The sequence below is a fragment of the Eretmochelys imbricata genome, chromosome 16, assembly GCF_965152235.1.
Source record: "Eretmochelys imbricata isolate rEreImb1 chromosome 16, rEreImb1.hap1, whole genome shotgun sequence".
Lineage (NCBI taxonomy): Eukaryota > Metazoa > Chordata > Testudines > Cheloniidae > Eretmochelys > Eretmochelys imbricata.
The window spans coordinates 8,515,367-8,538,740 of NC_135587.1; the positions used below are offsets into that span (position 1 = coordinate 8,515,367).

The 23,374-nt window shown below is 46.1% G+C and overlaps 1 protein-coding gene across 2 annotated transcripts in view; it reads left to right on the forward strand.

Moving 5' to 3' along the window:
- The first annotated feature begins 1,493 nt into the window (after positions 1-1,493).
- Positions 1,494-23,374, forward strand: part of EHMT1 (euchromatic histone lysine methyltransferase 1) — a 169,291-nt gene continuing 147,410 nt past the window's right edge. Inside the window, exons 1-2 of one of the 2 annotated variants that reach the window (XM_077835752.1) lie at positions 1,494-1,560; positions 8,835-8,996. The gene's annotated coding sequence lies outside the window, so the exon portion shown is untranslated. Of the gene's footprint in view, positions 1,561-1,867; positions 1,928-8,834; positions 8,997-23,374 lie in introns of those variants that run through there. The other variant, XM_077835753.1, reaches the window with a different exon arrangement.

Below are 23,374 nucleotides of genomic sequence, written 5' to 3' on the forward strand. Positions count from 1 at the left end.
AAAGAATTCTGAGCGTCTAGTGTCCTAGGAAACCCCTGCTGTGAAATCATAAACATTAACATTTATGATTTGAAAAAATAATGATCCTGAAGGCACCAAGATTCTCCAGTTACTGTTTGTTTCTTTTAGCTGCTTTATACCAGACGTCTTTCCCTTATTGACTTCAACGGAAACTGCTCCTTACTTTTAAAAATCTGTCCACTTATTTGAGCACCTAAATACAGATTTAGGAGCCCAAAGGGAAAATCTTGGCCTGGGCCATTTTGTGGTGCTCACAGGGAAAGCAACAGCACCCAGTGCTCAGAACTTGGATCTGGGCCCTACTCGCTTTATGGTTAAATAACAGAGCACCTTTGTCTGAAAAGCGAAGCTAATGCCATGTACCTGGAGACTTGTCAGAAAGCATCACAAGAGACATGATGGCGGAAGGCACTTGACTGGGGTTGTCGCCCCTTCCTCATAAATGCCCTCAGCAGCCAATGAAATATACATTCCTGTGCTCTTTTGATTATGCTCAGCGTGGCCCATTAACAGTCCCTTGACCCTTGGTACGAGTGGAGGACCTGGCCGTCAGGCGGCATGCTGGGTGGTGTCCTCCCTCCACCCGAGAAGTGGCTGGCTGTCCGGGGGCCCGGCTGCCCCCCGTTGTCCGCTACCTCGTTTAACGTCCTTCAGCCTGGCGGGGGCAATGCAACCCCCGAGCGCGCGCGCGGGCATTTGCAGCGCTGTGGAGGGTTCACTACGAGCCTAGGGCAAGGCGGAGGGAAATCCGGGGTAAGGTTTTGAATGTCTCGTGGAAGCACATGCAGCAAATTCCCTTCACCTGAGGAAGTTTTTTTTTTTTTTTTTTTAAACTGCCCCAAATTGTCTTTCCCGGTGCAGAGTTCCTTCTGCTGGAGTCGCAGCCGCAGCCCCCCCCCCCCCTCCCCGGGAAGGCAGGCGCCCCCAAGACTTCCTCGCCACTTGCACCCCCCGGTTTCTCGGGGGCAGAGGGCGGCCGGGCCCCCCCGGCACCCGGGCGAGGCTTGGGCGGGAAGCGGAGGCGGGCGGGGACACGTCCAGCCCCGGGGGCACGGGCGGGGGAGGCCGCGGCTGCGGGCCCCGCTGGAGAGCGGAGCCGGGGCGGGCAACCGGCCGGCCGGCGGGGCTCCGGGAACGGCAGCCCGGCCGCGGTAAGACGGGCGGGGCAAAAGGGGCACAGACACGGGCTGAATCGCCGGGTCAGGTGAAAGGGGCTGGATTCCGCTCTCCCCGGCCGCTGCTCGGACCCGCCTCTGGGTCCCAGCGCCCGAGCGCGCCGCGGCCGCCCGTGTGCCCGGAGCTGTACGGAACCAGCACGCCTGGGAGCCGCCATGACGCTACGCGGGACCGGGGGGAGGGGAGGATAGGGTATGGGTGCCGCCATGATGTTCGGCGCATGCGTGGTGGCTTACGGAGGTGCTCCATTGAGAAGAATCTGGGGAGGGGGAGGAGCCGAGGCGTGAGGCGCCGCCGAAGGGGCGGGGCTAGGCTCCGGGGCGCCGCTCCCTCCCTCCGGCCATGGCCACTGTGGATACCGAGGTGAGTGAGAGCGGCAGCGTCCATCTACCCCGGGCGGGGGAGAAGGCGGGGAGGGGGGTTAAGTGGTATCACCCAGGGCCAAACAGGCTCTGTGGGAGGAGAGGAGGGGCCCTGTCCCCCGCCCGCCCCATGGTTCAGTCCAACTCCGCGCTGAGGGGAAGAATGTGGGAGCTGCTGCCATTGGGGGGGGGGCATGGGACTCTGTATAACTCACACCCCTCCCCGGCTAGCGAGTGGTATGGGCCATGCAGGTGCCGGGGCCCGTGATGGGCAGCCGCCAGGCAGGTTCCGGGGCCCACGTGGCCATGAGCCGGGCAGAGGTGGAACTGAGCCCGGCAGCGTCCGGGGCCCGCGCTGGCCGTGGGGGGTGAGCGCCGCGGGGGCCGTATGGCTCCCTCAGGGTCCCGGGCCCGAGGCTCCTCTGGGCCGCTCAGGGGGCAGGGCCCCGTGCGGGGTGTTATGAGCCATTCAGTGCCCCGGGCCCACGGGGCGGGGATGAGCCGGGCAGGGGGCGGGGCGCGCGAGGGGTCGGTCCCCCTCCGAGCCGGCCTGGGGGTCCGCGGGGCTCGGCGGCCCCATGGGGATCAGGGGCCCCATGGGGCCGTTACTGGCCCCATGGGGGTCTCTGGGTGCCGGTGTCACTGGCCCCGGAGACCCGTTTGCCAGGTGGTTGCCTCCCCCCCCGAAAGCCGAGGTGCAAAGCCTTCCACGGGGGGCAAGCCATGCGCGGCTCCTGGGGGTGGGGCGTGAACCATGGAAGCTGGGGGGGGCTGTAACGGGAGGGATGGGGGGAGTCTCCGCCTTTTAGGGTGACTGTGTGTCCCTGACCCCTGTGCTGAGCCCTGTCCCACCCTGGCCAGTTTTGTAAGAAGCGGCTCGTCGCCCTGGTTTTCGTAAAACCCGCGGGCGCCGCGCTGAAGGGTGCTGAACCGGTGACTTTGACAGCGGGCTGCTTAATCACATGTGGGCCTCAAGCACCATCCCCCCACACCCATCACCTACTGACATGGGGGGCAGCTTCTGAGGGCCCTGTCCTGGCAAGAGGAATGAGTCCTGGGGATACATTAACCCCAGAGATCACTAGGGAGCTGCATGGTGTGGGCCCCAGCGGGTAGTTATGAAAGGAAGATTGATTGTCTGTTTCTTATTCACTGTTGGGATTTTCAGCACTCGCTAGAGGGGGAGATGATTCCCCCACTCCAGTGGTGACAGCTGATAGGCACTTACCCTCCTCACATGCACACATTCAGGGCTTCTCTCAAGACCAGCTCCCTCTCCCCCCAAAATAACCTTGTGACTAATGTATCAGTTTCACCGCAGTCCCAAGTAACTCCGAGGGTACTGTGTCAATACTCTTCTGCTCTGCCCTCCCCTGCACATTGAAATCAATATAAAATTTCCTTCTTCTTCCAACTTAACCAATGAGTACAACATAACCCCCTCACATGCACAACCAATTAATCAAGGGGGTGGTGTTTCATTACCATCCACTCACCTCAGTTATAGGATGTGTGGAGATTTTGGAGGGATGCATTTAGAATCAATACAACCTCTTAAACAAGTGAAGTTGGAGGTGGTGAAAAGGAAATACATTTTTATTAAACAGGCTCATTCCAGATTACAGTGAGGAAAATGAGCCTTCAAAAAGAGCAGAAGTTGGCATCTTGAGCTGGAGTGGGGGTGATGGGACTGTGGGGAGTTGGGTCGGCAAATTTTCCATTGGGGAAAACTACTTTTTGGGCCTAGGAACTTTTAAGGGTTCCATGAAAATGAAGGAGATTCCAGGCTGCTCTTTGGTTGCTGAGTGTGTATCAACTGGCATCCTTTTCTTTTCCCTTTGCCTGCTTGGCAGTAGTTTAGATGAGGAGGGCTCCTGGTTACTACAGAGAATTCTTTCCCCGGTGTCTGGCTGCAGGGTCTTGCCCAGATGCTCAGGGCCTAACGGATCACCATATTTGGGGTCGGGAAGGAATTTTCCCCTGGGTTAAGATTGGCAGAGATCCTGTTTTTTTAAATGTTTTCCTTCCTCTACAGGGTGGGGCATGGGTCACTTGCCGGTTTAAACTAGTGTAAATGGTGGATTCTCTGTAACTTGAAGTCTTTAAATCATGATTTGAGGACTGTCAGTAACTCAGCTAGAGGCTATGGATCTATTATAGGAGTGGGTGGGTGAGGTTCTGTGACCTGCAATGTGCAGGAGGTGGGACTAGATGTTCACGATGGTCCCTTCTGGCCTTAAAGTCTGAGTTGGTGCAGCAGCCTCGACAGTCATTATGCAAGGTAGCCTATTTCCTCTTGTTTTTTCTTACCCCCCCCCCCCAGATGTTCTGGTTTAACTTGGATTTAAACTTGGAGAGTGGTCAGTTTGGACGAGCTATTACCAGCAGGAGAGTGAGTCTGTGTGTGTATGGGGGTGGGTTTTTGGAGGGGGGTGAGGGAGTGAGAGAACCTGGATTTGTGCAGGAAATGGCCTAACTTCATTATCATGCACATTGTGTAAAGAGTTGTCACTTTGGATGGGCTATCACCAGCAGGAGAGTGAATTTGTGTGGGGGGGTGGAGGGTGAGAAAACCTGGATTTGTGCTGGAAATGGCCTAACCTGACGATTACTTTAGATAAGCTATTACCAGCAGGACAGTGGGGTGGGAGGAGGTATTGTTTCATATTCTCTGTGTATATATAAAGTCTGCTGCAGTTTCCACAGTATGCATCTGATGAAGTGAGCTGTAGCTCACGAAAGCTCATGCTCAAATAAATTGGTTAGTCTCTAAGGTGCCACAAGTACTCCATTTCTTTTTGCGAATACAGACTAACACGGCTGTTACTCTGAAACCAGTCAAGGTTATGTTGATCAGAAAAAGGTGATGTTGAAGGACCGGAGAGCCCCCTGGGTCATAAATGGGGTTGGAGGTTGTGATACACTTTGGGAGATGAAACGTCCTGGGACTTTGTCAGAGATAGTGAATTCAGAACATAAAGGTTCCATCCATGAAGATTTTGTTTTGACTCAACACTCACGTTCAGTAGTTTGAAATGCACCGAGTCTGAAATGCTAGGGAATTTATCAAATTCGGATCCAAAATCCCTGAAGGAAGTGGTGTTTGCAAGCTACCCTCACCACATGATGGCAATTAGTCATCAGATTCATAGCTCTAAATATCCCCAAAGATTACACAGATTCATAACTCTAAATGTCCCAGTAAAGAAATACAGGCATCACATTGAGCGAAGATGCCTTTTGCTTGCTTTGCTACCAAATGCAAGACTAAGACTTTCTCCCAAGCTTTCTTTTTGAACATAGTTTCAGAATATACAAGTTGCACTGAAGTAAGGAATAAACAGTTGCAGCAGTGAACAAGAGGACATGCACAGGAGAACAGACAGGATAATAATACTATTGTATATTTTATATATCAACTGGATACAAATAGCTGCTGCACAGTTAATGATCAGTATCCTCCCACAGCCTGGCTGCACCTGACATTACAGGTATGCAGTAGTATATGCTATAACATTTCACAGCTTTCTGGTTTAATCCTATATTCAAAATACTGCAGTGTGGCAGAAGGAATTTCAGCCCCATGTGGGATGACGTTTGTGGCAGTGTTACGCAGATGGTAACATTAGCAGTTCTTTGTAAAATAGTTCGAAGGTGGAACGCTCAATCTAAACGCTTGTCAGGTGAGATCTTAAATTTCTTACTCAGGGAAAGCCTTCTTAACTTCAATAGGCATTTTGCTCAAGTAAGGACCATATACATCATATTCAGTCACAATTGCAGTCTAGAGGCCTGATCCTGCTGCTCTTATTCATGTGAGTAATAACCGTAGGGCTTTTAAAGGGGATCAGGTATTAATCTTGCTGTGTGATTTAAGAGTTAGTATCCAGGCAATTCCATATTTTAATACACCAAATTCTGCCTTCAGCTACAGTGGTTGATTGATGTGGCACTGCATGGTTGTAACCAAGGGCTCTTTCCCCATGAACTCTTTATATATAGTTTAGTCTTGCAAATAAAAATGTACACATACTGTGGGAAAAATCTCCAAGGATCTTGGCTGAGGGGTTATTTCATATACAGTTATCTGGAGAAACTATTGAGTATTATTCCTCTGAGGGCACTGGCTTAATATCTACAGACACATCAGTGGGACATGGAGGGCGGAGGGGAAATGATGAGTTATTTAGATCACTCTCATAGTTTAGTCTTTCCTCCCCCTTTGTCCCTCCCAGCTCCAAAAAGTTTAGGGACCAGATTCTCCCCTGATTTATACCATATGTAACCCCACTGACATCAATGGGGATGGAGTGCATATAAATCAGGGCAGAATATTGGAAACTGATGTAGATTTTTAGACTAGAGGCTAGCAGTTTGGTTTGTAAAGGCTAGCCCGTAGGAGGAGTAGCCCTTACATCCTGCAACTGGAATGGTAAAGCCGGGACTGTCAGATCCCTCTCCGTCATCCCATGATCAGTTTGTATTGCCAGATAATAACAATAACACTTAGCTCTTATATAGCGCTTGTCCTTAGTAGATCTCCCAGCACTTTACACGGGAGGTAAGCACCTTAGCGAAGAAACTGAGTGGGATTGGGGAATTGTGTCGTGGCCAAGAGACGTGGTTTGTTCTTTCCTGTGTGAGCTTTGTGCTCAGAAAACAGGACATGTCTGATCTACCCTACGTAAAGAATAAGCATTTGTAATCTACACCAAACACGTGAGCAGTGTACACACCAGACTTTACAAACATGTTAAGTACCTCAAGTTAAATGGCAATCCGTTAACTCTAGGGAAAAATGTCTAGAGTAATGAAGCCTGTGCTGAGGCTGGGGGCAGAAATCAGTATTTAGCACCAACCTAAGCACTGAAAGGCAGGCTTGTTCTGCAGTGACTTATACCTTGTGGCAAGCCATACAGGTTGGGATTCATAGATTCTGAGGCTGGACGGGACCATTGTGATCATCTAGTGTGACCTACTGTATAACACAGGCCAGAGAATGTCTCCAAAATAATTCAGAGAACAGATCTTCTAGAAAAACAACCAATCTTGATTTAAAAATTGTCGGTGATGTAGAATCCACCACAACCCTTGGGAAATTGTTCCAATGGTTAATTACCCTCACTGTTAAAAATTTACACCTTACTTCCAGTCTGAATTTGTCTAGCTTCATCTTCCAGCCATTGGATTGTATTATACCTTTCTCGACTAGACTGAAGAGCTCATTATTAAATATTTGTTCCCTGTGTAGGTACTTATCGACTGTAATCAAGTCACCCCTTAATCTTCTGTTTGTTAAGCTAAATAGATTGAGCTCCGTGAGTCTGTCACCTCAAGGCAGGGTTTCCAATCCTTTAATCATTCTTGTGGCTCTTCTCTGAACCCTCTTTAATTTATCAACATTCTTCTTGAATTGTGGGCACTAGAACTGGATGCGGAATTTTAGCAGGGGTCGCCCCAGTGCCATGTACAAAGGTAAAATAACCTCTCCACTCCTACCTGAGATTTCCCTGTTTACGCATTCCAGGATCACATTAGCTTTTTGGCCACAACAGCACAGTGGGAGGTCATGTGCAGCTGATTATCCACCACACCACAACCCCCAAATCTTTTTCAGAGTCACCACTCCCTAGGATAGAATCCCCCATCCTGTAAGTATGGCCTACCTTCTTTGTTCCTTGATGGATACATTTACATTTAGCCATATTTAAACGCATATTGTTTTCTTGCACCCAGTTTACCAAGCACTCTAGATCACTCTGAATCAATGACCTGTCCTCTCCATTATTTACCACTCATCCAATTTTTGTACCATCTGCAAAGTTGATCAGTGATGATTTTATGTTTTCTTCCAGATCATTAATAAAAATGATAAATAGTGTAGGGCCAAGAACTGATCCCTGCGGGAACCCATTGGAAACATACGCACTCAATAATGACTCCCTGTTTACAGCTGCATTTTGAGACCTATCTGTAGAACCGTATCTGTGCCCCTGTAGTGTCTGGAGTGTAGACGTACCCTCAGTTTTTATACGTAGAGTAGTTCATCTACATGGTAGCTAATGGTTGAGAGTCTAGATAATTAACTGTGCTGCAAGTATGATACAGACAGGACCCACACAGGAGATACCTGCCTTCTTTACTGCTCCTGCAGATGATTTTTGTTCATTACAGGTTTTAATATAAGGTTAGTTTGATTCTTTAGGTCTTAGACCTTAGAGTCAACAGCATGCTGAAGATTAAAGCTTGGGGACCTGACTCACTTCTTGCTCTCACCAATTTTACCCCAGCGCAGCTGCAGGTTCATTGAGTTTGGTGGAGATACTCTGGATTTGCGCCAGCATGAGTGAGAAGAACCTCAAGCCCTGGGTCTTTTGGAAATGTGCCCTTTCTAAACTGATAACTTGGGATAAAGCTCCCCCACAGTACATGGGGCCCAGGCAAAGCCCCAAAGGGGTGCATTTTATCTGTGATGAATAAGAAGTGGGGTATGTCCCCTCCCCCCCCCGACATCTGTGTCAGGGTTGTGTCAGTTTGCTAATCAAGGCATGTCTTCCCAAGGTCTGTTGATGAACAAAGCTGCTGGCCCATCTGTTGTGTGATACAGTCACCAACAGGTTCTGCAGTTTTCACCTTGGAGGAGTAGCCCTTAAGTAAGCTTGAAATCAAGTAGATTCCAAACAATGATGCAGTTTCTCCTGGGTCTAGAGAAATTTCTGTGAAAATTGGTGTCTGGTTTCTGTGCTTTGAATAAACCAGCTCTAGTTAGAAATGATTTTTTCTTCTTTTATCTGTTCATCAGTAAGATCTTTTTTCTGGAGATGCTTTTATCTTTACAGATGATGGATGACAAGCCAACCCCATAGGGCCAGATTCTCAAGTGCTCAGCATCCACCATTGGGACCAGACTGTCCGAGGAACTCGATACTCATGGCTCCTGTTGTGACATCCTGGCTAGCTTTTCAACAGAGAACCAACATGCTGAGCACATTTGAAAACGTGGCTCAGTGATAGGACTCTGCTGGGCTTTGAGCCTTGCTCTTAACCCCTGAGCCAGCAAGAGTTGGGTGTGCTCTCTCATCAGCCCCTGGAAATACTTTGTGTTGTGGATTAAGGGACAGCATTTACTGGCTCCAGTAGGGTTTCTGTTCCCTGGCTCCTGGCTGGAAGGACAATACTGTAATAGGCCATTGAGTGTAGGAATGCAGGAAGAGCTCTGGGCAGAATGAGAAACCACTCCACGTAAGTGACTTCCTCAGAGTTTCCCACTTTCAGTTTTGCAGGTGACGTCGTTCTTTAAGTCCTGCCCTGCTCTGCCTCCTCTTCTCAGTTACTCCTGATGGCTGATTTCCTCTCAGGATCCCTGGCTCATAAGTGAGGAGAGTTCTCTGCTGTGCTTGCCTGGGCCCATTACTTTTAACACATAAGCTGCTTCAGGTAAGTTAAAATAAAAAAACCTCTTGCATTTTAAATTCCTCTGTCTCTTTTTCACATGAGTGATCCAGAAGGCCATGACTTGATGGGCAAAAAAAAAAAATGTTTTCTTCAATTGTGTTAACTCAGTAGAGTTAGCTTAACAGTAAGCCAGTGTGAGCTCGTCTACACAGGAAAAAATGGGTGTGTTTGCAGCCACGTTAGCCCCGCTCTAGGCTAAAATGTGGCCAGTTAATCCAGCTTCAGAGGTTTTAGTCTTCACTAGGGGAAAAAAAAGTGTTCTGTCTTTTTGTTTGTTTGTTTACCACATGTTAGCTAACGTGGTAAACAAACCTAATGTGGACAAAGCAGTTGGTAGTTTTCGCACATGTTAGCATGTCACGGTAAACTCTGTGGGGATGCCTTGGGTTTGCTTATCCGCTAACACGCATTAAAACTACCAACTGCCTTGTCTATGTTAGGTGCTACACCTTTTTTCCTAGTGTGGATGCTCCCAATGAGCCTTTAATCATGTTAAGCTAGCACCCTTTTCTGCCCATGTAGACAACCCCAAAGCTACAATAAATTCAGCTAATATGAGTTCAGATGTGTTAGCTTGTGTATTAAGGAGCATTAAAAGAGGGCTTTTCAATTACTTTAAGCTAATTCAATTGAGCAAACAAGATTGAAGAAAGCCCCCTTTATGCCCATCAAGACAGAGCCTAGGAGGTCTGATAAACCCTCCAACAAGTGAGAAATATTCTTCTGGGAGGACTGCTTGCATTCTTAAGGCTATATTTTGGGCCCCTCCTTACCATCCTGCAGTTTGCTTCTATATTACATGATTTTGTCTGAGTCTAAATTTGAATATAGTTTGGTTCCATGGGATGAGACATTGCAGAGGATTCCTTGCTGCTCTGACATAACGCACAGATAACTACTGAACAAGATGAGCATGTATGATACTGGGAGTGGATAAGAATCTACTTGTGTGGATAAGGAACTGGATGGAGGGTAAAGACAGGCCATTCGATATTAAATTCACCCCTTTCAGTGTCTTTGCCAGGGGGATTTCTCAAGGGCAGTGATGAGCGGTAAGCGGGACGGCAAGTGGATTGGAATGGTAAATCAGTGCATTCAGGCCTAGTTCTGTTTGCATATCAATAGTCTGGAAGAAGCAGCATGCAATAAAGGGAGGAAAGTTGCAGACGGACAGCTAGGGAGGAAATCAGTGCAGAGGCAGTAGGCAACCAGATTCAGATTGACTTGGATAGACTAGGATTATAGGCAGGTAAATGGCTATTGCTACGCCATGTTGAGAAATGTCAAGTAACCTGAGCAAGGGCAAAAATTCAAAAAAGGGTTATTGCTTCTCAGGGCAGACAGCACAACACACACAGATCAGGAAAAGGATTTGGGGCTTATAGTGGATAGAGCACCCAAAACCATCAACACAAAATCTGGGGCTGAATTAATAGATAGAGGTAACATTGGTGCCCAAAGGCTATAATGACAGGCACTTTAGAGACAGACAGCTGGGTTTTGAAATAAGGCATTTTAGCACAGTGCAGGAAATCAGTGATTCTGCATGTGGTGTGATGTGCTCATTGGTGGTCGTGCTTTGATTAAAAAAGGAAGGGGACACAGGGATTCTTCCACGTGTGGAGAATGAATAGTACAGAGCAGCCAGAATTAATCTGTTGACCATGGCTATACGGAGAGCCATGGGAACTCAAGACTGAAATGAGGGGATCTCAGTGAGGAGCTAATGATGACCTTTGTATGACTTGAAGGGAACAGAAATGCTGTGTGCTTCAGCCCTGTTTAGATTACGATGAAAGGTGTATTTGTAAAACCTGTTAGCTTAGATGTTTTAACTAACACATTTTAAACCTCTAGTGTAGAGAGGGCAAGTTGTATTTTAATGCATATTAGTTGGTCTAGATTAATCCTAAGTTTCCCTTTACGGTTCACCTTGAACTGCTAATTTGTTAAAATACAAATTGCAGTGTTGCCAACTCTTACGATATTTGGTGTTTTTCTTCAAGCCCCAGCTCCTGGAGTCATGTGATTATGTGAGAATTTTCTTTCTTTCGTTCTTTCTTTCAGAGGTTTTTCTGCATGGATGGTAGGGGAGTTGAGTTAGAATCCAGGTTAATTGTGCAGCGTAGACATATCCTATCTGGGTGCTTAACTCTCTTGGATTTTCAAAGGGGCGTGAAGAAGTACTGGGTCTGGGAATTTTGAGGGGTCTGTTAGGTGCAAGGGGTAGTTACAAACTGCGTACCATCAAAAGTGGTTAGTTTAAACCAGTGGTGTGCAACCTGCAGCCCGCAGGCTGCACGTGGCCTGTCAGGGTAATTCGCTGGCGGGCTGGGGGCCGCCCACCACTGGTGTAAATGGTCTGTAAAAGGTGTTAAAGAAGTATATAGAGTGTAAAATATTGACGGGCATTGGCACTGACTAGTTTATCTAGTTCCATCTGGTGTCCTATTGCTCTATAACTTTTTATGTAAAGATGTCAAGATTGCTAGAGCATAGAGCCTGAGTCTAAATAATGTATTCATTGAGGGGCATTATTAATATTTGATCAACTAAATCAACATCTCAAATGCTTTGCACCCACAGACAGGCTGCTGAACTGGTGACCAAGATACTAGGAGTTTTTAATCGAATGCATGTAAATAATAGTCAGTGTCAATTAGTCTGAGTTCTAAATGCTAAGGGAGTGTGATTTTCTTGCACGTGGAATTCACCTTGTGGTCCTTGGAATGGGAGAGGTGACAGCAAGCCAGGTTGAAGTGTTACAATTTGGTGCTTATACAATTCTTTAAAAAGAAAATCTTTTTAATGAAAGTCCAAACCTTTATTGTTCATAAGCAAATGTCTTATAGGATTTAGAAGCTTCACCTAGAATATTTCAACTTCCCTCCAAAACATTGAGGATAAACAACTAACACGTCTTTAAAAAGTGGACCTCACCTATACAAAGCTAGGTACAATATTTACTTTTCTTGCTGTCCCTTCATGTGTAGATGGCAATTAATACTGAGATGTGCTACCAGTATTCTAACAAGAAGCTCTCAGAAAGCCTTTCACTCTTGGTGACAAGCACTGTGTCCTAGGGGTGCACGTGCTAGGAGAGAGGAGAGGTCATGCTGTCTATTTGTTTGTTTTACTCTTTGAACTAAAACTCAAGGAAGCAGCACCCCTAGCCCAGCAAATCTATATTCAGTGCATTTGCTGGAAATGTTTATGCTTTGGTCCATGAAGAATGTACAGCGTATAGAGAGAGTCCAGCTTACATCATTTGAAATGGTGGAGAAAGTGTAAGTTTGTTCCCTCACCATGTTTTGATTTTTCCAGCCACTGTCTTTAGTTCTGTGTCCGTCTTATGAGCTGGAGAATGTCACATTTGTAGCCCCAGCAGGTCTGCTTTCTCTCAACACAAATATGGGGCACTCTGCTTCATTCTGAACTTTTGAAATCAGCCTGTTGTGTATTCGATAGCATCCTCTCCCAAACAGATCCCGGTGATATGGCTGCCCTGCTTGTTTCCTAACAGTCCCAGCCTCCTCCCTGATGCAGCGTGATGTTTGTAGCAAAGTGTTTTTAATCATTCATGACTCATTGATTTTATTTCTTTCCAAAGTCTTTGCTACTAGACTGAGAATGCTGGAAAGATGTCTAAAGACACGTTTGTCCTGCTCCGAACCCCATGTGGTATTAGACCAGACTTCCAATCAATGCTTTAGGATGAAAATACCCCTTGGTTTTGCATCTGTATTCACATGTATACTTCCTGTTATTCTGGTTTATTATTTGTATTGTGGTAGTGGCTAGAGGCCCCGGTTAGGAATCAGGGACCCCTTGTGGTAGGTGCTGTACACAAATATAACACAAAGTTGCCCCTGCCCCAAAGAGCATGCAGTTTAAGGGTCTGTATCTATACTGCAGAAAAAGGTGTGTTCTTAACCCAGGTTCACTAGCCCACATTAGGTAACTCAGCTTAAAATAGCAGCGAAGCTGCGCAACTCAGCTTTTAACTCCGGTTAGCAATTCAAGTTAAAGCCTGTGGGTTGAACTTGAGCTGGTAACTCGAGTTAAAATCCGAGTTGTGTGTCCTCACTGCTATTTTACCCTGAGTTTGCTAACCTGAGTAAAGGATACAGCTTTTTTTGCCATGTAGATACACCCAATGTTTATGACCCTGTCTCACTGTAGTATTGTCACAGATTCTGTGCAGTCTGGTTAGAAAGGAAAAGATTGCCAGGAGATGGTGGGCAAGTTTGCTTCACCTAACCTACAAGCCATAGAATCATAGAATATCAGGGTTGGAAGGGACCTCAGGAGGTCATCTCGTCCAACCCCCTGCTCAAAGCAGGACCGATCCCCAATTTTTGCCCCAGATCCCAAATGGCCCCCTCAAGGATTGAACTCACAACCCTGGGTTTAGCAGGCCAATGCTCAAACCACTGAGCTAACAAACCTCCCCCCCCCCGGTACAAGAGGCCCCATTGTGTGCACCTATTTAGATATTAAGCACCCACAGAGACCTGAACAGTTTTTCCAAGTGACAGAAGCTCCCTCATCACCAGTGAGAATGGAGCAATCCATAATTACTGCTTGATGCAACCATATATATTTTTTTAAAGGGTGGCAGTCAGTGACAGGGCAGCCTGTGGTTCCCCTCTCATTTCTGTGGGGAGGTAGGTGTCTGAGCTTGCACTGAGACCGCCGTGCTACTGCTGCCACTGATCATTGCCAAAGCAGGGAGTCCGTGTCAGGGCACTGGAGAACATTCCTCCACTCCCTTTCCTGGGAATTCATTAACATTTTCTTGCTACTGTATTATTAATGCAGCTAATTTCTATAGCCCTGTAATTGGTGCTTTGCAAACGCAGAGTAGGAACTGTTTGCTTCCTCAAGAACTTCTGGTCTGTGTTTTGTACAGGAAGTAAAATATTGAGAAGCTGACTATGCTTCTGAGTACTGAAAGAAAAACCACATTTGTCCTCTCTGTAGAGGAAGGTGCCCAGCTTCCAGGCTGGTCAGTAGAGGTGAATGTAGAGATGCATGAGTAGAGAGCTAAGGGCCAAATCCTGCAAACTTGCTCTGTGCGGAGCTGTCAGGGTGAGTCAGTGGGAGTTCTGTGCAGGCAGAGTCCCTAAGACAGAGGGCTGCACTTCCTGGGTTTTCAACAAAGGCAGAACAGGGAACTAAAAATGTTCCTGGGATCTGATCCTGCACCCTAGACGCTTTGCGAATGACTTCATTGGGATTCGGATTGGCCCCTAGTACGTTTAAGCATTCAGCAGTTTCTAACAAAATTTCATCTTTTTCTCTTTTCAAGTTTTAATACGGAGGCCTTGGAAACTTCCAAGGAAGATCTGTTTGGCTGAGCCTGATTATGAGCTTTAGAGTGTCTCTCAACTGAAAAGCAGCTGTGTCCGAAATGTATTAGTTGAGTTATTAAATCCAACATATCCACAATTCTGCTAATTGCCCTTGTATCATCAGTTTATTGCTTTAGTCTATTGCGAACACACACTGCCCTTGCAATCCATAGTGCAGTAGCTCAACGTCCAGCAATGCACAGACAGCAGCCGGCACATCTATAGGAGAGGTGGTGATGCACTGCTCTCTGTGAATTTTTTATTTTATGTCAATAAGTTGGATTTATTTATTACTGCATAAAGTCCAAATCTGTGTATTTTGCACTTGGCATAGTCAGCTGAGGACAAGCATGCTTCTATACCAGTTGTTTTCTAGTTCGGTGAGCACGAGCAGGCTTTTTCTCTTTCTTTGACCGTAAGCAAGTCACTTAAACCCTTCTTTATAGACGTGGACAGGTGGCATGGGCAGAGAACTGGGAGTCAGATGTCTAAAGTTCTAATCTAATGGGGAGAAAGTATGGTCATGTGGCTATGGCCTGGGACTGGCCACTGGCCGAGCTGTGTTCTGTTCTCTGATCTGCCACAGCCTTCCTCTGTGATCAGGGGCAAGTGATTTAATCTCTGTCTCTGCCTCCATTCTGTATCTGTAAAATGGAGACAATGCTACTAACTGCCCACAGAGGGGCTTAATTCATTTATATATCTAAATTGCTTTGAGATCCGTAAATGGAATGTGCTATAGAAGTGCAAATCATTTTTCTTGTTAGGTATTAGTCTGCCTTCCTCTGCAACTGACTGCAAGTCACTTAGCTGAAATTTTCACAAAGGATCACAGGTTTTTTGTGCTTCAGTTTTTGGCTGAGACATCTTGGGCCTGATTTCCAGAAGCGCTCAACATCCACAGCTCTGACCAGGGTCAGCGGGAGCTGCAATTGCTCAACACCTCTGCATGCAGGCTCTCAGTGTCTGAATTGGGTTACTCAAAATCTGAACTGTCCAAGTTAGAGCCCCCTTTTGAAAATGCTGGCCTTAATCTCTCTGTGTTTCTGTAAAATGAGGGTAATAATATATCCCTGCCTGAGAGGGGTGCTGAGAGTATTAGGTAGTTTATGTTTTCAAAGCACTTTGAAGGAGAAAAGAGCTGCATAAGTGATAATAATTCTCATTGGCTTCTTAAGTTACATATTTTAAAAAAAACAACTTACAGATATGGTAGCTTTACCATTCCAGTTTCAAATGCTTCTTTCAAAGAGTATGAGACAATTGCACCCAAAGACCATAACCATTGTAAAAAGCTGTGTACCATTGGTCAATGTAACCTCTTTCTGCATAGAATAGGGGCCCTAATATTTTTAGCATGAGTTCACAGTACTTCCTTTTATTCTAAGGATGGCAAAATTGTGCATTACTCAACTTCATGTTCAGTTTGGTTGCAATTCAGAGCAGAGCACCATTGTAAGACCAATGCACAACTTAAATTATAATGGACCACCACATCTACTGTAGTTAAGGTCTGAACCCGCTTTCTCTTTAAAGCTGATCTCTTCTAAGTGTTCTAACAACTGCACAGTTACCTGAATTGCCTTGAGATCAGTTGTGATTCCTGGGGGTGCAGGATAGGGTTAGTGATCCAAATCTTACTTGTGTCTTATTCTCAGTTAGAAAGGTTTTGCCGTGGCCCTCTCTGCAGGGGGTCTTTTTCACCTTTTGTGAAGTAATACTGTGTAATGCAAGTACAAGTTAAATTGCATGTAAGGAACACTAACCAGGATTGGGTTTTTTGCAAGATAGCATTTGAGTTTTTGAAGAAATTGGACATATTTGACCCAAGTAAAGGAACTCTTGGATCTGAAAAGCAACGTTAGGTTACCCATTACTTAGTTCCTTGGGTTGGGAGACACACACAGGTAAACGGGTCTGTTCATAGCATAGTAATCCAAGGGATGTCAGAAGCAGGCCACCTTTGGGAGTCTGTGTTCATTCTGTAAACAGATTTCGAGGAGACGCAGTCATTTCCCCAGCTTTCTACAACTGTGTTTGAATCATTGTTTATATTTTTTGCCCCAGGAACCTCAGGATGATGATGCCCACAGTCTGATCTCAGAGCTAACTGTTTATTCACCCACATGCTGTCATTTTCTAAGTTACATTTCCCCTCCCCATACAGTCACAGCTGCATTGTGGAACGAACTTTGCAAGCTGTGATGACTGTCTTCCTTGAAACTAGATGCTATCTCTTGACTGGGTACCTGGGGTGGATAGGGGGTTGGAGAAGCAATTATAATCTCTCCAATGAATACTCTGGGTCACCTCTGTGACAATTGTAGCCTCTTCTAGGACAAGGGACCCAATGTCACTTGTAAACTATCTCCGATGCTATCAGCACAGCATGGTACTTGTAACTGAGCCATGTGACCTACACATGGCCAAAGATTTCCCATGGAAACACAGCTCAAAGTGTGAATAAAAAACAGGGTATCTCTTATAATGCTACAGTGTAGGTCTAAACTTGGTGGGGGTGGGGACTGCACACGACTGAGTTTTGCACTCTATAAATACATGACAGTGACAGGCAGGTAGGCACTTGAGCAGCAGTTATGATTGTGTCTTGAGGCTTGTCTACGCTGCAGCCACTATAGCGGCACAGGTATGGCACAGCTTTGCCACTGTAGTGTAGATGCTTCCTATGTCGACAGAAGGGATTTTTCTGTCAGTGTAGGTAATCCACCTCTCGGAGAGTCCTTCCGTCGACCTAGCCACGTCGGCACTGGGAATCAGGTCAATCTAGCCGCAGTGCTCAGGATGTGAAATTTTTCACAGTGATGTTACTAGGTTGCTCTAAGTTTTAGATGGAGACCAGGCCTTAATGTTCACTGGATCAGGCCTATAGAGAACCCTAAAACCCAGTGGCCTAATGGCTAAAATACCAGCTTCCTAAATTAGGGATTGAGAGTTTGAATGCCAGCTGGCCTAATAAGGGAGTATTTTCAGCTACAAGTTGTTGGCTTTCAATCACATGCTATTGGGTTTAATGCAGGGACCACTGGATGAAATGTGAGACTAGGATCACAATGGTTCTTCTGGACCTTAAAATCCATGAGCATAAGGTACATGGCAAGGGTAAGAGTGAACAATACAGAGTGAAGGCTTGTGTATGCATAGCTTTTGTACTGCCCTAAATACGTCCGTTTCAAAACTGCTGGAGTTATACTGATACAACCCCTGGTGTGGATGCAGTTTTACCAGTTAAAGATGATTGTTCTAGTATAACTTATTTCTGTAAATGTACAGGAATAGGCCATATTGATACAAGCACCTTTATGCCAATATACCTGCATTCCCACTAAGAGTTGTCCCAGTATAAATATCTCATTGTAAAATCCCCCGCTAACCAAAATAGTATCGATACAAAAACTGTGTGTAGACCAGCATGAAATCTGATCAGACCCTTGGGTTAATTTTCTTTCTCACACCCTTTCAGGACAGTCCTTGTCTTTGCCTGGGTTTTCACTCATTCCAATGAAAAGGTGAGAAATGTTTGTATAATCTGTAGAAGAGCTAGTGCTTAGCTCCCAGAGCTGGAGACCAATCCTGAGCCTGCTTGCTTTGTATACTAGGTAAAAGGTGCATTGTTAAACAAAAGAGAGATGTTCCCAGAACATGGTGTAAGAGAGGCCCCGCAGGAGGTGCCTTTAGGTTGTGAGCCTTTTGGAGCATTGGACCTGCTCTGTGTTTGGCCCTGATCTCCTACTATATGACACCTTGCACATTTACAGCATTGTACATAGGAATACTAAAAGATACTAGGGAGGGCCTAGGCATTGTTAGTAAATTGTTTAAAGGGGCTCGATTCAAAGCCCACTGAAGTCAATGGCAGGTGTTCCACTGATTTCTATGGGCTTTGGATCAACCCAAGGTCAGGAGATGTCAAAAGCTTAGGGCCAAATCCTGCAGTCCTTACTCAGGTCTGAATTCCCATTGGCTGCATTGGGAGATATGGTTGTTAAAGACTGTAGAGTTTGACCCTTTTTGTCTTATTTCCAGTGCTAAGCAATTGGTCAGTTTCTAATTCCATGACTGTGAGCCACTTACTTAACCTTTCTGCCTCTGTTTCTTCCGCTGTAAGATTGGGATAATAACGCTTGTCTATGTCACTGGCAGGGCTGTTAGTTTTAGCTTGGTAACATGCATATAGTGCTTTGAAATGTAAAGGGCTGTTTAATGGCTAAATAGTATTATTAACTTGAGCAATGGATAGCTCTGTATGCAGTAAGACTGCAGATTCATTTTTACAATCCTGTGCAAGAGTATTTGCCTTTCCTACACTCTGCTAAACCACTTGTGACCTTGGGGTTTTTTGCCTTCCTCTGCAGCGTGTGTGTGCGGGTCGCTTGTCAGAATTATCTGGGTCTATCTCACTCAGTCATTTCCCTGCCATGGCAGGGGCCTCATGCATTGGTGCATCTTGGTCCCTCCTGTTCTCTGCCTGTGGCACATCACAGTCTAGTCTCCTGTGGGCTGTGATATGGTCTCATTTGGGTGGTTGGGTTTAGTGGGCAGACGCTGGGTGTGGTTGGTGGCTGTGATATACAGGAGGTCGGACGAGATGATCTGGTCACCCCTTCTGGCCTCAAACTCTATCACTTGTCTAGAATGAGAGGGTGCTATTCTCTGTTCACAGTTGCACCATGGTAACCCCGTGGACTTCACTGGACCTCCTCCTGCTTTACATTCAGGTAAATGTGGGGAGAATCAGGCCCTGAGATTTACTTTTCAGTCCTCAGAAGCACCATTACCTTGAGCAACAATTGTTTCTCTTCAGAGACAGAAAGCAAAGCGAGACTTGGAACAATAAGTCCCAAATGAGTGTATGACATCCATGGATTCTGAGGATCATCCCCCTATTCCAAATTTTTCCAGAATCAAAACTTTTGTCACAGATAACATGCCACAATGAACCACAACTACAATGGGCTGATTTTGACAATAGGCTGTAGCCTGATCATGTAATTGTATAGAACACCTCAATAGGTAGTAGTCCTTGCAGTTAGAACCATCTAAATCTATCTTGGGTCCAACCTTTCTGGAGATGATGGTGGCAGCAGTACACAGGCCCGGAGCCAGCCTGCATGATTAATGTTCTACAAAATGCCTATATTCATGCAAGCAATTGGGACACCCTGATAATGGAAGAGCCCTGGTAGATAGTTGGGATCTAGTCATATCCTGCTGGGTGGTTAGTATTAACTCGCCTGCCTAATGCACTTCCTGGATTTAGGCCTAACCACAAGTGTCCTATCAGGGATACTTCCATGAAGCCTCCCTCTGCAAGGATTACTCACTACAAAACCCAAGTAGCAGTTTGCCTAGTTGCAGCTCCTACTCCCTCACCCAATGCACCGATGCACACACTACCAGCTATAAACATTTCAACCCAAAATGGTATGTCCAGGCTGAGCATATCGGAGTGGATCACGGAGCGCTGCAACACATCAGGACAGAACAGCCTGGAGCAATGATAAGGAATGCCCACCTGATGCTGAGCATTGTTGCCATGATGTCACATCTCACAGGTGGTGTGTTTCTCAACTTGATCGGCTGCATCAGGATTGACGTCACCCCCACCAAATCCATTGTGGTTGGCGGTTGGACCCCTGCTAACATCACATTGAGAAGATAAACAGGGCCTGGCCTTGTACCTGGGCAGAGTGGATGCAAATCACTGCCAAGTCAGAGTTGTCTGCTCACTTATGCCAGTGTGGGTGTTTCACACCCACTACACAGTATTCAAGGCTGTGGGAATCAGGTCCACTAAAGCCTACCCAGTGCCTTCCACCAAGTAATGTTCCCTGCAGTGCACAGTGACTGTGTCTTGCTCTAAGGGAAGCAACTTTTTCCCATTTTTTGTCCCTGATTTCCTCCCCAGAGAGCATCCATTGTGGTACCCAGCCAGGAGCCTTGTTTCATTTTGCTTCCGTTGCTAGAATTCATTGCTGTGACCACACATCCAAACTCAAAGAGGAACGGTTCCCAGTGGCAATGGAGCTGATCGGAAATAAAGGAAGCACACCACAGGGGGCCAAGAACCCACTCTCATGAAAGTGCCACAAACACATCGGATGTATGACTGGAGGGTCTTTATAGCCTGCAATTCTTCAGCCTAAAAGCTCCCAGAAAAACCAATGTTGCTGCCCCAGCTGTGAATGGGTGGGATCCAAATTTCCCTTGGGGTAAACCCTGGAAAACTGAGGCCTTGCGGCTGACAGACTCATGCCATCAGGAAGAGAACTCCTTAAATTGCCAGCATTATTAATCATTTTGCAAGCTGTACATACAGCTAATGCACTTACCCAAAGAGGCTGGATATACCTGTCATGCTCTTGGTTCTCATTCCCTTATCTTCCATAGGAAAAAGGCAGCAAGTTTTACCTCGCAAAAGCAGCAGCGATTCTATGGAAAATTATTTTGATTGATCATGTAACCGAGGAAGCTGCAACTGTTCTGCAGTGTGGTTTGTGGGATTTTATCAGCGGGGTTGGCATTTTGTGGGTTTGCTATGAAACAATGATAGATAGCAGCATTGTAAGCTAACACTTTTCTTTTCTTTTTTTTTTTGCATGTCCCTCTGTGCTTTGCCATGCTATAGAGTAGTAAACTAAAAAGGCAAGGCTAGATGCGGTAGCTGTCGTCTGCAGCAATTCTGTGGGTAAGAGGAGGAAGAGAGATCCTTGCAGACTTTGGCATGCCTTCCCACAGCTTCCTGTTGTCCCAGGCAATGATGAAACAAAGAACCAAAAGCATTTCACGTAGTAAATAGATGAAGGCTCAATAGGCCCAGCTCTGCAGTGATTGGTTACAGCAGCTCACAGTGTATAACCCACCCCATCAAGGGTCTTCACTAAGAATGATACAATTAAAGCAATTCATCTTCTGTTCTTCTGCACCTGTTTGCAGTGTTGTGGTAGCCCTATTGGTCCCTGGACATTAGAGAGGCCAGGTGGGTGAGGTAATAGCTTGTATTGGGCCAGCTTCTGTTGGTGAAAGACACAAGCTTTCGAGCTTATGCAGAGCTCTGTGTAAGCTCAAAAGCTTGTCTTTTTCACCAACAGAAGTTGGCCCAATAAAAGATACTACCTCACCCACTTTGTCTCTCCGTCTTCACCTGCACGTTCTTCCCAAAGTTATGAAAGTCACTTAAAATTGAGGCCACAAGGTATAACCATCAATGCCTGCATTTTATTGGGTGCGTGATTTTGGTGTCCCATTCAGTGAAGATGCTGCAGTAAAGCGTCTTATAGTTAGGACGAACGGGTTGATCCTGCTTCCATTGGATTTAGTGGTAACCTTCCTATTAATTCTAATGGGAGTAGTATTAAATCCCAAATCCCTGCTCGTCTTCATCACCCAAGCAGTCCACTGAAGTCAGTGGGACTACTCATGTGGTTCAGATTTGGTCCTAATCATTATAAAAATGATGAAGCTCACGTGAAGCAAGGTGGGGGCAGTGGGGGCCCCAGATTCCATGCCTGCTCTGCAACTTGCAGGCTTCCCCACTTCCTCTCCTGCAGTAAGACTTGGCCCAGAGGAAACTGTCTAACTGCCTCCAGTAACAGGAGCAGAAGGAAAGTAACTATTATGATTTGTATTGTGGGAGCATCCATGGGCCTTAATAATGGAGTGTGCTAGGCGCTGTACAAATGCATGCTTTTTATACCTCTGCAGCATCAAGAGATCCTGATCAGGCTCTCTTTGTAGTGGCTTAGTGCCCAGCAAATCATACAAACTATCCCTGTTCCTTGTCCTGCGAGGAGGCCTTTTAAAAGTCATCTGCACCTGATAGCATCACAAGCTGTCTTGAATCTTCAGAGTGGGGCTGGTGCTCCTCTCACTGGCACTTTGTTGGCACCAGTGTTAAACTCTGCGTTGACTTGGAAGAACAGAGAAGTGAGTTTTCATAAGATGAACAGGAATATTGATTTTATTGGATTTAAATCCACTGCTGAATTTAAAGAGGAGAAAAGTACCTGAGTTTTGCTGGCATGGTGCTATTAAACACACCCTTATTAGTAAGCTCTGGGGTTCCGCTAAAGAGTTAAATGGGTCATAGTGATTAAGGCTTGAATGGTAAACATTTCACAAGGGCCACTCCATTCTGCTCTTGCCCTGCAACTAATTAGACTTAGCAGATTCCTCCCCCGTGTGGCCCATTCCACACCCAACTAATGCTTTCATGATGCCAGTGAAAAAATGAGGAGTTTCCTGGGCTGGTTTCACAGTATTACCCATAACCAGCCCATTTGGTCGCTTCGTAAGGCTCAATTTGCTCCTTTGCCAGAACCCCGCTGGATTGGTTGCTCTTTTCATTCAGGTTGCAGGTCAGGCAGTTTTGTAAACTCTGATTTTTTAAAATGGAGAAGGGCTTTGATTTATTGACCCATTGCCTCTGCAAATCGAGTTGTCTGGGCTGACATCTGCAGATAAGAGGCTGTCAAGTAATGGCTTATTATTGATGGATTGCCAGCGTGGGCAGTTTGCTTGAAGAAGAATCAATGGCAATCAATCTTCAAAGTATAAACTTTCAAGGAGGAGACTCGTTTCCAAATTGGGTGCAGCGGGTCAGAACGACACCATATCTGACATCCTGACTGTGTTCGGCTTTAATCCTGCAACGATGTATGAAGCACAGAACAAAATCGTTTTCACATCTGCCTGCTTTCAAGTCTTGGATTTTCCTTCTCTGCATTTTAGGGCCATTATTCTAAACTCTTCCTGCAGCGTACAGAGCACTCTCAACTCCCGTGGATATTGATGGGAGTTGAGAGAGCTCAGCACCTTTCAGGATGGATGTGGCCTTAAATTCACTGAAGCCCAAAATCATGGAACAGGGAGGGGTGGTTGAACAGTCTGTGCTATGACACATCAAAACCTACCAGTTTGAACACTTTATAAATAAAACAAAACATCTATTTTAATGCCTGGTAACATAGGTTTCCTTCCTGTGGGTGA